The sequence below is a fragment of the Rousettus aegyptiacus genome, unplaced genomic scaffold (assembly GCF_014176215.1).
Source record: "Rousettus aegyptiacus isolate mRouAeg1 unplaced genomic scaffold, mRouAeg1.p scaffold_m13_p_15, whole genome shotgun sequence".
Classification (NCBI taxonomy): Eukaryota; Metazoa; Chordata; class Mammalia; order Chiroptera; family Pteropodidae; genus Rousettus; species Rousettus aegyptiacus.
The window spans coordinates 16840990-16857489 of NW_023416290.1; positions in this window are offsets into that span (position 1 = coordinate 16840990).

Here is a 16500-nt window from a genome sequence, read left to right on the forward strand (position 1 = left end):
TTGAGTTGTCATACCCTACGGGAAATGTCAAGAGCATGGTCTCCAAGGTTAGATACACTTGCATACATTCATTAGTTATGTGACTGTGAGTAAGTTGTTTACCTTCCCTGAGTTCCCTCTTTTGAAGATGAGGTTAATAGTATTTATGGCATAAGTGTGCTGTGAGGATCAAATTAAATAATGCATGTAATTCAGTATATTACATAGCAAGTAATGAACACTTCCTTAGTGAGGGTAAGTAGTTGATACTATCAGCTGTCACTGAGTGTAATTATTATCATTATTTTCACGAGTGTCATGATATCCCTGGCAATTTGACTGAGTGGACTGGCATTATGAAATTTGCTTGGCCTACTTCACTAGAATAATCTAACTATAATTAAAATATAATTATGATCCAACTCTGGCTTTCTTCTATCATATAACTGGAACTTCTTTTCTTAATAAATGTAAGTGGATGATGGTGGCAAGAAAAAGGATTAAAGGTGACTACTTAGACTAAGACAGACATAGCTTTGAATTTAGACGTTTCACACTTTTGACAACAATAATCATTGTGCTAGGGGCTAGGAAAATATAAAAAATGAAATAGACACTGACTTCAAAGAATATTCCCTATAATAAAAGAGATGCTGACACTTAATAAAGTGAAAGTGATAAATATCATAAAAATGAGTTGTGATATAATTGGCAGTTCAGAGAAGGCTGGATTCCCTCCACCCGGGAGGACCCCCTGGAGGAAGTGGCATGTGAGGTGGGCCTTAATTTTGAACAAGTGAAGATGGACCTGCATTTTGGGAAGAAAGAAGAGCTTTAGTCAAATTGTGAAGATTTTTTGTTATAGGCTTAGGCTGGGCTCCCCTGGAAACAGATCCTGAGATGGAGACTTATGCGCTTCAGTCTATATTTATTGGGGTATATATATAGGAAAAATATTTTTGAGGGAGAAAAGAGTGGGAAAAGCAGAATTGGATAGTAGGTGAACTACGATGCAACTGCAGCGGAAGCCACGCTGATACCATGGTGGAATCTGAGACTGAAATGGCCCATTAGAGATGTCCTGGGTTGAGGCAGGGGCCTGAGCCTCTGTACTTTGCAGTGACAAGTCATTAGGCATGAGTTGCCTCTGAGAAAGGAGGAGAGTCCCTATGGCCTAGGGCAGTTTCTGGGAAGGGTCTCAGCTGTGAGCCATCAGTAGGCAAGTAACACAGCAGCTGGAAGAATTATAAGGGAGAATCTGAGTGGTCCTTGGCAGCATGGTCTATGGTCCTAAATGTTGACATAGGACCAGTGTAAGAAAAAAAACACAGACTGAGTGGCTTCAACAACAGAAATACATCTCGTGGTTCTGAGGCCAGAAGTCCAACATCAAGCATCGAAAGAGTTGTTTCAAGCTTTTCTCCTTGGCTCGAAGATGGCAAACTTTTGCCTTTTCTTTGTGTTTTCACATGATCTTCCCTCCATGTGCATCTGTGACCTAATTACCTCTTCCTATGATGACATCGGTCATATTGCATTAGGGATGACCTTCATGACCTCACTTAGCTTTAATCGCCTCTTTAAAGCCTCAATCTCCAACAGCCACATTCTAAGGCACTGGGGTTTAGGACTTCAACATGTGAATTTGGGGAGGACACAATTTAGTAGGAAATGTCAAAATATAAGGGACAAACAAAGAAAGTAAACTAAAGAGGAAATTTAAAAAGAGACAGAGAGAGGCCAGACGACTGAACAAAAGAATGTCCTTTAAGCCAATGGAGAGGGTTTCTAGACACATATGGCCGATCCACAGGTGTTTGTTAGATAAATGGACAAGTGATACAATGACTGAATAAACAAATAAAATTTTTTTTTCATTTACAAGCCTTTTGTTTTCTTAAGGCTGACAAATCTGAGCTTATTTACCTCATAAGTTAGCTCACTAAGAACAAAATCGTAGAGTTTTCCTAGGTGTCAAATTCTAAAGATTGGAATGTTCTCATTCATCTATCCTCCTTAGATAAATGTTAAAATGGGAACTCTACATAACACTTTTGTGAAATTCACAAATATCAGGAACTTACTGGAAGCTAGAGTGGTCTGGTTCTATCTTCTGGATATGAGTAGTGGAAGGGAGTGACCTTCTACTGGAAGGTGCCTGGCCTGGCTGATGTTTGGGATGTTCACTGGGAAGTGGGTGTCTAAGGGCCTCTTTCTCTGTGTCGTCCAGCCTGTCATGGGGTGCTACCAATCTTTCTCAGGGCAGGAACTACATTTTATTTATCTTGTGCCCCGAGGACCTGGAGCTGTGCCTGGCACGTAACAAAAAGATGGATCTCTATCCACTTGAACCTTGCCATCTGTGATACACTAGTGGCTCAGTATCAGAGATACTAGTTGCTCCAAAGCACCAGCTGTACTCATGGGCCCCTAAAGTTCTAGTGCATTTTAATCTATACATACAACTTCAGTGAATCTATGAAATTTTTTATGTAAATACTTCCTTTATGAATTTAAACAATTGGATAAAGAAGGTTAGTTAAGATTGGGATGGTCCCCTTTATAGACTAGTCAAAAGAATGTTCATTTTAAGGCTATGTGAACATTTGAACTACAAAACAGTGTAGTTCAGGTCTTAGTGCAGGGGGAGAAAATGTGATCGTTTTGTGCATGACTATCAAAACTATGTTTTATACAATCATTTTCTCAATCTGGAAGGGATGCAAGTTTACGAACTTACTTTGGGAAATAGTATTTCTATGCTAAATCCAAGTATTACTTTTATCTCCTAGAGAAGGGATTTGCCACTTATAGGCCAAGTCTCAGTCCTCTTCTAGTGGAGACTGGATGATTAGACATTTTAGAGGAAGTGAAAATTTCCCATATCTGCTTGATAAACCACCAAAGGTGAGCACAAGTTAATGGAACAATTTCTACACTTTTCTCTTCTATTTTTACCTTCTCTTGTTCCTCCAGGCTTCCCCCTGCAAAGACATTCATTACTCTGGGAAGCTTCTTTTTTGATCCACCAAGGCTAGGATAATGCCCTCCCATATGCATTCATAGAACACTGTGTGAGCATCTAAAATAACATTTTCACACTCTTTATTAAGTGTTTGCTCTCTCATCTGTCTCCACCCCACACTTGAGATTCATAAGGGCAGGACTTTGCCCTTCATTACTGTGCCCTATTATTATTTACAAGGAATCTTGGTTTAATGACTAAGTCACAAATTATTCCCTAGACCTGAGATTGAATAACCTTTATCATACTCTTACATCAAAATACAGTCATTTGAACTTCACCATTTAAACATCAGGTCAGATTTATCCAGTATTTTATTAAAATAAATACCCGATATGGGAATAGATGAAACAATTTTCATTTTCACTTTTACTTACGACATTAATTGTGGCTCCCAATACATTCTCTCATTATAGTTACTTAAAGAAACTACTGTAAAAATTTAGTATGTGTTCTATATAATTTAAAATAGAATTTGGCTCTGTGCCACACTATCATAAATAACCATAGCATCTATAAACTTTCCAAATTACACTGTCTTAAAGAAAAGGGAATTTTTTTTGTCTTAATATGAATCCAGAGGTAGTTACTGAGGGCTAGACAGGTAATCAGTGAGGCGTCACAATTTTCAGGCACTTGGGACACTTTGTTCATCTCTGATTCCAGCCATACAATCTTCATTACAGCCAACAGGATGAAGAAGTGGAGAAGAAGAGCTCATTACTTCCATTTTGAGGAGCCCTCTTTACACCTTGCAGCACTGTTGCTTACACTCATTGGCCAGAACTTGGCCAATGGCTGTACATGGCAACCAGGAAGATGGAGAAATACACATTTAGCTGGTAGGTAACGTGCCTTCAAGAGCAAATACTTTTTTTCCCTACTTGTTTTAGCTTTAGTTTAGTTTTCTAAAAAAGAATGAAGGAAAGAATGGGTGACACTTTCAGTCACAGTTTCTTTTATATTATATTAAGATATTACTATTCAAATTAGGATTTTATATCACTATATTCAATATTAATATTTGTTTTAAATATGCAAATATATTTATTTGTATACAGTTAAGTCATATGATCATATGATACATATTGTTCTGGTTTTAATATTATTACTTAAAAAAATCTGTGACTGAATTATTTTCCATAGTATGCAGGTACCATTACTCAGTTATCCATTTGTATTTTTTCTGTTCATTATCTGTTTGCCCTTGAGTAAAGAGCTCCAGATTTGGGGTGGGTGGATTGGGGGGATCTGCTAGAGGATCCAGTAGAGTAAACTCAACTCTCCATCCTCCTGTCCAAGGTCCAAAGCTGTAAGGAATTGAGTCCTGTCACTCAGAGGCTTGGCTTCTCTGGCCTCAGTGCTGGGTTGGGGAACGGGTGTATCACCATTAAAATCAATGAGTGATGGCGAGATATTTGCTGAGACTTCTGGAACAGAAAGGGGGAATCCTCTCCCTCTGCAGTATTACTAGAAACATGTGACTGAAACTCCCATCTCCATCTGGCCAATATATGAGGTACATGAGAATGAAGCTTTACACAGAGAGCAACCAGGATAAAAGACAGAGGAACTAGGCCCCAGCAATTTTATTCAAGTCTTTTCAAGCCTTTCCTGAATTCAGTCCTATCTCTGGACTTTTCAGATATGTGGGTTAATTAATTTTATTTTGATTAAGCCAATTTTAGGGGTAGGTATTCTGTCATAACATTTAACCAGAGGGGATCAACTCAAAATTATCGTTAGAAAAAGACAGTGATCCTTGTCAGTGTTTCTGAGTTAATAGGAGAATGGTATCTTTTATTAGAAAAACTATGTATTTCTAGAAACTTGTTCTCTAAATTAAAGAATCAAAACTTTTTGCCTAGGTACAAGATTTAGAAATTCTTCAGATAATATAAAAAGTAGTAATAGAGTTAGAAATTTGTGCATGACTGGAAAGGTTCCACTTTATACTCCTGATGTTTTTGCAATCTAAAGGGCAATTTGAAGGTCAGACAGAAGAGGACTACATAACTATAACTTGAAAATGACCTTCTATCTTTTAAGAGTAAGAAAGGGGTTTTCTTCCCTCTGCCCTTGGCTCTTCCCCAAATAGCCTTATTCTTAACCCAGGCAGATTGGGGGCTTGGCTTTCCTCACGCAGTGACAGATTTTTGTTTATCTTAAGTGAGAAACGGACAAAAGGAAACACAAAACAGATGAACAGGCAAAACTATGAATAAACAACTCCTGCAGCCTAGTAACAGATGGCTGCACGGCCCTTGTGACTAAACAAATTGATTTTCAAGATTTCTGGAAGGAGATTTTAATGTTTTTCCCAAGCAAAGTTACAGTGATAGAATAAAAATGATCTCATCACTGACCATAGCCTTCTATAAAAAACAAACAAAGAAAGGGTTATTTTAAGGAAGCAAATAAAGGCTTTATTATTAAGTTATCCTATATTCTTTCACTTATAATACTCCTAACAAACCTTTGCTGAATGGTCTTCGTTACAAACAGTGGGCTGCTGAGGATGCCAAGGACAAAATGACTCCCCCGCCCCGCCAAAGAATGTCTTAGGTGAACTGAGAAAGATGGCTTACAAACACTAAATGATAATGCACCCAGAAAGAATTCCATAGTGAGTGTATGGGGTGAATGTTGCAGACAGTGGTACGCAGTGCGAGAAGGGCAAACCTCATGGGCTTTAGAAGCAGACAAAACTAGACTCGGAATCTTGAGTGGCTCTGCCTTGACTTACGCAGTTAGTTTCAATTTTTCCTGGTTAACTTAAAATAATAATACACCTTTATTTACTCAACCAACATTTATTAAAAGCAGCCTCTGGTCCTCAGACATGTGGAGCAGAATGGGAGGGCAAACAAAGATGCACATCCTTCTGGTAGGAAGGTCTTAAGGCTGTCACCTTTCTCAGAGGCTGTGGTGAGCATTTCTTGGGCTTTGTTGAGGAGGCAGCTGTGGTTGGAGCTTACCTACCCCGGAGTCAGATAGATACTGGCAGTGAAAATCATGGCAGCTCTGAGCTCACTGTGTGATCTTGAGCAAGTTACTTAACTTCTCTGTGCCTCAAGTTCCTCCTTTGAAAAATGGGGATAATGATAGTAAGTTTTACTGGGTTATTATGAGAAACCAATGAATTACAAATACATGTTAAGATCTGACACCTAGTAAACCATAAAGAAGAGCGAATATTACGATAATAAAATAAGATAACATGTTAGCCACAGAGTCAGGCTTCTAATTCATTTTTAAAAAATGTCTAGAAAATATTTTGTTCCCTGTGGAACAAATAAACACAATACACAATTTAAAACAGCTTATAATTTAGGTTTCTGATGAGATAATAAGTATCACATGTTAAAAATAGTAAAATGTCTCACCCTGAATTTGATCATTTTAACATAGAATGCAATAACTGTAATGGAAAAGCTAACAGACTTTTCATATGACTTCCATTTAATTCATTAATTCCTCATTGTAATTAATTATTAATTTTCTTATTAGGCCACGCCTATGAATTTTGTCAACTCCAGTCTCTGGTATTTTCTTTCTGGGTTTTGCAACAGGAACGATCTTACAATGGGCCAGTCCAAGTCCCTCGCTGCAGATTTGAGAAAATAGCCGGCTACCGCTTTGAATAGATGGGCTGTGCGCCGTGATTCACAGAACAGGTTGTCACCTAACGCTGTACCCTTCTAAGAAATGCCCTAAGATACTTTTGAGAGTGTAGACACAGGCGCAAGCCGTCTTTAGGCCGCAGGTTTTGCTGGAGCCACCACTGCGAGTGAGTGACCCGCTAGCTGTGGAAGTCGGCCTACTAGGGCACTGGCGCAGATTTTTCTAAAGAGCCTTGTCACTTGGGTGGAGACAAGGTCAACTTCATGCATCTGTGCTGTGATCAGCAATGCCAGGGACAGGTCTGCCTCCAGAATGGAAGGCTTCACCAACTTGCCGGGTTCTAGAGAAAAGAGGCTTCGCACTGCATTGCTAGCTAGTGTCGTTTTAGCAATGCCACGAATCAGGGCCTCTGTGCACCCCGAGCACCGCGCAACGCGAGCACTGCGCAGCAGGAGCACGGCGCACCAGGAGCACAACTGTGCGCGGAAACCCAGGCCCAGTTTCCGCGGCCCCTAAGCGCTCCGTGACTGCCCAGTAGTCTCTTCGGCTTTTTCAGCCCCGAAAAGACCAGTGCGGAGGCGGTCACCTGGACTCAAGCCTGGTGATTAGAACTCCTCTTTTTGATGTTGCCATTCTCTGCGTCCTTTGCCAAGGGCTTGACAATCATAGACTATCTGAGAGACAGGTGGGCTGGATGGATGCTGCTTAGTGAATGAAACAGCACGTTCATGAGTGGCGCTCGACCAGAGGGATCTAACACACCGCCGGGACGAAGCTGGGGACTGTGAGTCTTTCTGCGAAGACGCAGAGAAGCAGCACTGCACCAGGAGGTCCCAGCCCCCCTGCCAGCTCTGCACCCTGGTGCTGTGTGACTCCACAGACCCCCTCTCCGCCTCTTTTCTCCAGGCAGCAGGCGACATCCAGCTGCGGGACCCCCCCCCCCCCCCCACTGCGGTGACCGCTTCCCATGGCTTTCAGCGCAATAGTAACAGGTATTACAGCCATGTCCACACCCCCCCCCCGCCCCCGCCCCCGCCCCCGCCCTGTCTCAAATTCTCCCTCTGACAAAAATGCTAATGTCTTGTTTACTGTCCCAATTTTTTTAGATAAGAAAATGACAATCAGAAACAAGATCCGATTCAAAGCCACTTGGCTCATAAAAGATAAAGTTGCAGTTCTGACTCTAGCCCCAGGCAACTTCTATCACCCCGAATTTACTTCAGTGAAATAAACCAGGTGAGGCACATACATACAAAAGTACTTTGAAGTATATAATTTATTCTAAAACCAATTTTATCTTTTTTACTTTTTTAATTGCTGTCATTATCATTATTTTGTTGTTGTTGAATAACTGCTTTATCAAAGGATCGAAGGAAAGGGTCCAACAAAATCATCACAGTAGGAAACAGTCCCTTTTGAGTGGCTCTGTAAGATCCCTTACCACAGAAGTCCTCAAACTATCACCAGAGAGCTAGGGGCCCTCCACCTGGCCGGATCCTTGCGCGCCTTGCCAGACCTGTGACCCTGTTTCCTTTAGAGAGGCAAGAAGAAGCCCATGGGGAAGAAACTTGAGAGTCCAGCTCTTCTGCTTAGAGACGTCAGAGACATCATGGGCAACTGCCAGTGACACGTAGATTCAGATGTCTCTGGTGTGTGGCAGCTTCCCACGTATACTTAAATTGACAAAGAAGACAAAACTGATAAGAATAGTTTCTTGAAATGACCCAGGACAGTAGATGAAGAAGAGTAATGTGTAGTTGTATGCAAAGGATGGAAGACAAGCATTTCCTTCCTGCTGGTAGTGAGGGACAATTAGTGAGGGACAAATTGCTTCAGAAAACAAAAATTAAAAGTGATTTTATAATCAGGTGTACAACATAGTGATCAGAGTAACATAATGTATGTTGACTATAATTGAAAAATTTTTTAAATTATTTGAAACAATGATTTAATGTTATTATCAAGAAATTCCTTGAACCATGGATCCAGAATATGATGTAAAGAGAGTCCACTGTGTTTTAGGTTGGCTTTTTACAGATAACAGATGGAAAAGCCTGTTTTATTATCTTTTGGGGTTTTCCTTTTACTCAGTCATTTATAAACATATAATGAGGAACTACTCTATGTCAAGCTCTGTTCTATGTGCTAAGCATGTAAGATTAATTCAACTTATAAGAGATTTGCTAATATGGACTATATTCTTTAAGGCAGCCTCCCTGATGTTAACAAACCACCTCAGCATTTCAGTGACTTATCATGTCACCCATCTCATCAATCCATAGGACTCTGCGCTGCTCCATCACTTGGGAACCCAAAGTCTTTCTGTTTCAAGGCTTCCCTTCCTCTGTGTGCTTCCTTCTGTTAGTGGACTGGGAGAGAGAGAGAGACATGCTCTTACAAAGTTTTTATGGGGTTTTCTCAGAAGTGGCATGGATTACATCTGCTTATTTTCCTTTAAAGCTGACAGTATAAAATAGATTATAACCAGAAAAAAAGTCGCCCCTGGATGTTAGCGTGCACTAGAAACTGTGACATGGAGTTGTGTTCAAAGATTAGTCTTAACAAGTCCACTGTTTTAGAAGGGCGAAAGTTAAAATTGACTGAAAACTTTAAAGTTAATTATAGACCAAAAACATCTTCCTTATTCCTTGTTAACAGATCCCCAGTTTTGTTTGCAGAGCCTTGCCCCAGGCCATAAATTATTCGTGTTCCAAACTCATCATGATAATTCTGGATCTATTTGGCTGACACACATTCTTGGCTTTTTTACAGTTAAGGGTGGCAATGAGGTTTAAGTAGATATTGAATGAGGGTTTCTGAGAAAGCAGCTTTTTTCTTTTCTGATAAAAGGTTAGGATTAGGAAGCAAGCTTTCTATCATGTCCTCTTCCCTTTGCTTCTTGCACTTGCATATGGTGGTAGAACCAATGTTGGAACTGTGGCAGACATTTTGAGACAATGAGGTAATGGGCATGAGAAAAAAATATCACTTAACCATCTGTACTGGTTTGACTAAGACAGTCTCTAGTGCATCCTACGGTCCCAGTGTAATGATTGATAAGGCCTCCTTTCTTACTCAAAAGTGTCCTGGATAAGACAAAAAAATTATGGCCAGACCCAGAAAAAGCTTCAGATACTGAAGCCGATGGAGAAGAAAGAGCGATAAGACAAGCATTGTGGAGTGGCTGACCCACTTCTGGACAATTTACTTCCCCATTTTGATTTTAACTAAACAGCAAATGTCTCGTGTGTAAACCTGTATTAATCCAGTTTTCTGTTACTTTCAGCTAAAAGCGCTTATATATATATTCATCTTCGACTCAGGAATTTAGAAATACAGTTAGAAGCTTGACCATTACTTTCAAACTAAAGCCTTTTAAAGTTCTGAAATTTTTGGATAAGTTTTTCTTTTCTGTTATTCCTGAATTGGCATGATAATTACTGAAATGTTGCACAGAAGGCTTATTTTGTGGTATTTCCAATAGGAACCAGAAGTGGATGTGTCAAAACTCTCACCAGAAAGCTTGTTAGGAGATGTTCTGCCCAAGCTGGCAACTCCAGGTGGTTTGGAAAGTATAACTAAGAGGTATAAAAAAACTTTCCCCAGTTAATCCGATTTTCCAGTTTTTTGCATTTCAACTTTTCCCAGCAGACAGTATGTTTCTCATAAATCTTTAAGGCTTAATTATAACCTTTTCATTTATTTTGTTTAAAATTCAAAGGAAATTGTCAATGAAATCCTGGAATCTTGGAGGAAAATGTAACACTTTGCTGTCTATTACATTTGAGAGGTTTATTGGTCAGATCTGTGTATGATGAAGAAAAAGTGCTGAATATCTGGGAGGAATTAAATTTTAGTAAAGGTAAAAATAAGTCATTAAAAACATATTTATTTATTTATTTTTCATTAAAAGTAATTAAAAGTTAAGTGACAAATGTATAGAATTAATTCCACTACAAATTGCACATGTGTGATCTGGTATAATGTCATATTACAGAGGGTCCCCCATCCTCCATGTCCCATAGCACAACCGAACCATAGGATGATCCAGTTATGACCTTAGTTAATTAGCACTAACTCTGGCTGATGGAAAACTTGCATGTTTGTAATAATTCGGTTAAATTTGGGATAAGTTTCTAATATGACCAACAAGTACGTTTTAAACATGTTTTCCTTATGAGTTTCATTTTCCAAATAGTCTTTCTCCTCAATCCCATGTGTTGCTTCTCTCAATAGTCTTCACTTAACCTGAACACATCTCATTGAGGTTCAGGCCCTTTACCCAACATTACTTCTCTTTAGAATTAACTTCACCCAAGGTTGCTGGTCTGTTATGCTAATTAATGGATGATCTTTTACTTTCCCCATTTAGGTCACTAATAAGGTGTTCCACATGACCTTCCTCTAGTTGATCCTCCACTCAGCTGCCAGAATGATTATCCTCACATGCTAACCCAATCCCTACCTGCCACTGGTTGAAACCTGCCAGTGGCTCTTCATTCCTCGCACGACAGGTCCTGATCCGGCTTCCCACTCAGCAAGGTGAACAGTCTTCCTGATCTAGCCTTCGTTGCTTTTCTAGGCTCACGTGCCCCCACCCCATACCTAGTTGTTGCCCAGCTGTAAGAAATGTCCTTTAGTCTCCAACCTGTGGGATGTTCCCTCTTCCCTTGTTGCCTCTGGGTCTCTGTGCTTCGTGTTCCTTCCACGTGGAATATTATTCTCACCATCTCACCCACACAACCATAGCTCCCTTTGAGTGTTCCTGCTTTCCTTCCAGATCTCAGCTTTAGTATCATTTTTTATGAAAAGCCTTCTCTCACCTGGAGGTTCCTGCCAGGTGACCTTTCTGGGCACTCATAGACATTCCCCCATCAGCACTTAGCTCACTGGATGGTGATTGTCCATTTGCATGGTTAGATCCCTATTGTAAGGCCTATGAGGCTATGTGGGCACATAGGATGTCCACATCCTGATCCAGGAAACTGTAGGTGATGTAACATGGCAAAATGAAATTAAGTTTGCAGATGGAATTAAGGCTGATAATCAGTTAATTTTAAAATAGAGAGATTATTCTGGATTATTTAAGTGGATTGAATGTAATCACAAGAGTCCTTAAAAAGAGGGAGGCAGAAGAAAAAAGTCAGAGATGTGACTGAGGGAGAATGGCTGGAGAGATGCAACGTTGCTGGTCTGAAGATGGAAGGAGAGAGCCAGGAGCCAAGGAAGGTGGGTGGCCCCTAAGAGCCAGGCAAGTCAGGGAAATGGTTTATTTCCTAAAGCCTCCATGAAGGAATGCAGCCCTGCACACACCTTGATTTTGTAGCCCAGTGAGGCTCATTTTGGACTTCTAATCTACAAAACCGGACAACAGTAAATATGTGTTATTTTGAGCCACTGTGTATATGATAATTTGTTGTAGAAGAAATCGAAAAATAGTACAGGAAAGAAATGCTGTCTCTTTTGCTCATAGTTGTAGCCCATGGGTCATAATAATACCAAGATTGTGGTGAATGGCTTGATTCGTTGAATGAGAGAATAGAATGGCAGGCGGGGGAATGGTTTGGAGGAATGCTCTGTAAGAGGGATTGTTGCTAATTGATGCTCACAGCCTTCTTCCATTCACCCTGCCAGGAAAGATGATTCTCTACTGTGTACTTATTTCCTTATTCTCTTTCTTACTAATGAGAAAGAATGTTTTTCTATTTGGAAGAACTAAAGATGATTAATGCCCTAAAAGTAGTAAGAGGGAAGTAAGGTGAGAAACTGGTCCGGGAGAGAATGCTCCCCAAGGAATATAGAGCAACGGAAAGGCACAAGAGTACTGAAGCTTGGTATTAGGACTTGTGATAGGTGTTATTGATGATTGCAAAATAGGTCTACCTTATGGTACTTTGTAAGACAAATACCTAAAATGAGATTGTTTTAAAGCCACTTATAACTATTAAATTCTATGTCTTTGAAAAAACTTTCTGCAATGGCTGACTTATTCTCCATTTATTAGGGTTACACTCTTTGACACAGTAGTACAATGACATGGATACACTGTTAAGTCCATTTTGGGTGAATGTATGTTAAGCAAACTAGGTATGTATCTTTGTCCGCTAAAAATATTTTCTTTCCCAGCTAATTGGTCTACTGGGAAGAAAACACTTGAGTTCTTGGTTTCTCACATTCAACATAATGTCCACCTACATGCAAGGGTTTATCTTGCCTCTTCTGGAATCTTTCAGATGCAGAAAGTTCAAGTAAGAGCCACAGAGGTATCAAAAAGCCCTTGGAAGAGTTTGGCTCAAGTGCCGTTAAAATTATCTTACATGTGTGTTCCTTTTCTCCTTTTGTACAAGTGAAAAGAAGCTTTGCTTACTTAACATAACTCTTAACAAGATATTTTGTACATCAAATTTATAAGCAATGTTCTTCAAAATCCAGCTACAAAAAAAAAAAAAGCTAAAAAAAAGGGAAGCCCTTAAGGAAAAACATATCCTAATATTTTGGAACTTAAGAGTGAGGAAAATAAATCTGCCATGGATCCTAAAGAGGAGTCAGTAGTATTCCCCCCCCCCCCAACATTTCTAGGTTATAGGGAAAAAAACTGACAACTTCGAATAGTAAATTTGGAATAAATTTGTGCCATCCATTTTTTGTACATCTGCTAACGAGGTCAAGACCATTGTAATAAAATAGATGCCAAAGATTGATTTTTAAAGACAAAATTGAGTGTCACGGTGCTGACAGAACAGTTATGCTTCATGAGGAGAAGGCAATGGGCAGCAGGAACAGATGTGTCTAACAGCACTTCTTACCCACGACACACGATGATACAAATGTCCATTCTAGGAAATATTGGGCTGAGTTAATCCAATAACCTCTGAAAATAGTGTTTACAGTAAAAATGTTAAAGTTCACAGACCTCAGCTTAGTAGCCAAATCCACCTTTTTCTCTTTTCTCAAGAGCTTAAATTCTCTGCACTAAGGAGTAAGTCAGGGACAGTTTATGCTTGTGTTGCCTAACTTACAAAGGCCTATTTTCAAAATTGCATTTACTTGTGAAAATAAAGCATACATAGGTTAAAAATAAGTTAAAAAACAACAAAGTTTACAATGAAAGGCATCTTCAAAATTATAATTATAGTTGCTTTAATGCCTGACACCACCACTAGATTGTTCTATCCAAGAAGGAACTGGATTATTGTGTTCAATTAGCAATTGTGACAACAATTTCCTTAATGTCCAACATAGAGCTTGGCATATAATAGACTCTCAATAAATTATTTTTGGTTGAATATGTTAGAGGAAACCTAAACATTCTGATATAAACTCAAGTCTACAGATTAGACTTGAAGTGTGTAGCACGCCAAAGAAAATGAAATGGGTTGTAGCAGAAACTGCACTAGAATCCATAATGGACCCCAGCTGCGTGACTCTCAGTTCAGTGCTCTGATGACCACAGTCAATTTAAACTGAATTTTTTTTCTAATAATTCCCGAAGCAAGATTCTTTCATGGCCACCATATTAAAGAGCTCTGCAGGGCTCTTGTCTCCCACTCCAAATTAAATGCATCCAAGGCACCTATGACTTACCTTCCAGTTTCAGGTGTAAAAAGTAAAGAATTAAGCACAGTGCCTCCATTAGAAGGCGAGGGGTGAGTACTATGTGTGGCTTTGGCACAATAAACAAAAATGTGGAACAATGTATGTCAGGACTTCGCCGATCTCTTTAGTTATTTATCTTCTTTCGTAAAGGAGTGAGTGGGAAATGGAGAATGGAAACAAGATTGTTAAACCTTAGAATTTCACTCACCACTCACTTCTATTCAACAGTGGGGAAACATGACAATTCTTATGCAATTGTGGAGATTAAAGAGTAAAGGGCTTCACAAAACACCCTAAGTTTTTGTTTTCATTACTCATCGTATACATAGATACCTCCAATTATTAAATTTCTAGAGATAAATTCAAGTCCAAGAAATGAAATAAATTCCCTTGTATTAAAGGGAAGGAAACTGAAGTCCAGAATTCTGCTCTTCTTAACATCTTCTGTTCTGTCCCTATTGGAGGGAACTCACAAAGATGCTATGTGTGAGCTGACTGTCCCCCTGCAGTAGCTGCATCCTCAGCTTTCTTCCCAGGAAGTGAAGGTTGGGGGGCTCTTTCAGCACCTACAAAGTTGAATTCATATTAACATGAGGCTTTCATGGATCTCGATTTCCAATGAATCAATGAATCAATGGGAATATGGAATACCTTGGCTTTATCGCCACATCCACATATTAATATTTTTAATTTTTCCCCAGTATTGACTCTCTATATCTGGTTTTAAGAAATTATCTCACAGTGATTTCTGCCTCTATGTTCCCACTGGTGAAATTACTCTAATCTTCTGAGACTCTTCCTCTCATTGGCAATTTAATATCTGTACCACTATCATCTTCCCTGATCTAGTGACAACTAAAATATCACCCGTTTTCCATCTTTAAAGGCATTAAATTAGAAATAGCTCCACTTTTCCTACTTTACATTTGTTTAACTTGACCTTCAATACCTTACTTATTCCTCTAAGGATTTTGACTAGAGTTATCAGGGACTAATTATTGAATAAGTGACAATTTGAGGTAGACCTAAAAGAATAAATAGAATTTTTGAATGGAATTTTGACAATGTCTTATAAATCTTTCTATTATATCCCTTAGCATAATGCTTGATAATAAAAACAAGCAAAGCAATAAACAAATGAATGAATCATGGAGATAGTACATGAGTCAAGATAGAGGGAACTACATGAAGTAAGGCAAACTGAGTTATAATTTGGTAGAGATTCTAAGAAATAGTAGTTTAGTTCACAGGTGACCTTGAATGCCAGTATAAGGCATCAGGATTTAGTGGACAAGGGGCTTTTTTCATTGGGTATAATATAAGTGATGCTTTAGAAGCTTTATATAGGATGGTAGTATGTAGGAAAGCTTAGAGAGAGATGTTGGAGGTAAGTTTGCAGGCTACTGCAGTGGTAGTAGGAATGGACATGGAAGACATATATTATACTAGTAATAGTAGGAAATAACAGGAACCTATGGTAAATGCATTTAAACAAAATGGAAATGCTTATAAGTAATATGAAATGGAGAGTTAGATATTGGAAATAGTCGAACATCTAGCCTATGTGTTAAATCCTATATCAGGGAAACAGAATTTTAATAACAGTTAAAGAGTTGAGCAATTAATTCGGGGGATAATTTTAGTCTTTCTGTGTTTATAATCCAGCTCTACCATTAATCTGTGTCACCTTGGGAAAATTATTTATTTGCTCTGTGACTCAGTTTTCTCATCAGTAAAATAAGGATAGTAGTATACTTCCTTTCTAGAGTTGTTTTAAGGGTTGAAAGAATATTATGTCATAGACATAGACTACAAGTTGACATATTAGAAGTTCTCAATATAAGATGATGATGATGATGATGATGATGATAATGATGATGATGATTAAATTTAAAGTTAGTGCATATCCAAGCAGAGATATTTAGGGAAAAGTTAAAAATATATGATCAGACTTTGGAAATAATTGTGACTGATGGCTTGTTAGAGTTTTTGTTAGATTTGGGTGTTGGAATTGACTCTGAGATTAAGTGAGATTACCAAGAGAGTGACAGGAGTACTTGGAACAGATGAGGACCAGACAAAGAGCTCTGAATAGTAAAGTACAGTGAACAGAAGAAAGAACAGCAATAGCTCAGATAGTGCATGTTTAGGGAGATTAATATAATGGTGATCATTAATATAAAAGGTTGCAGAGAAGGAGGTAGAGATAGAGGACAGGAAAGCTGATTTGATAGGAGCAGCAAGAGGGATGGTTCAGATGCAATGTGGGGCAGAAA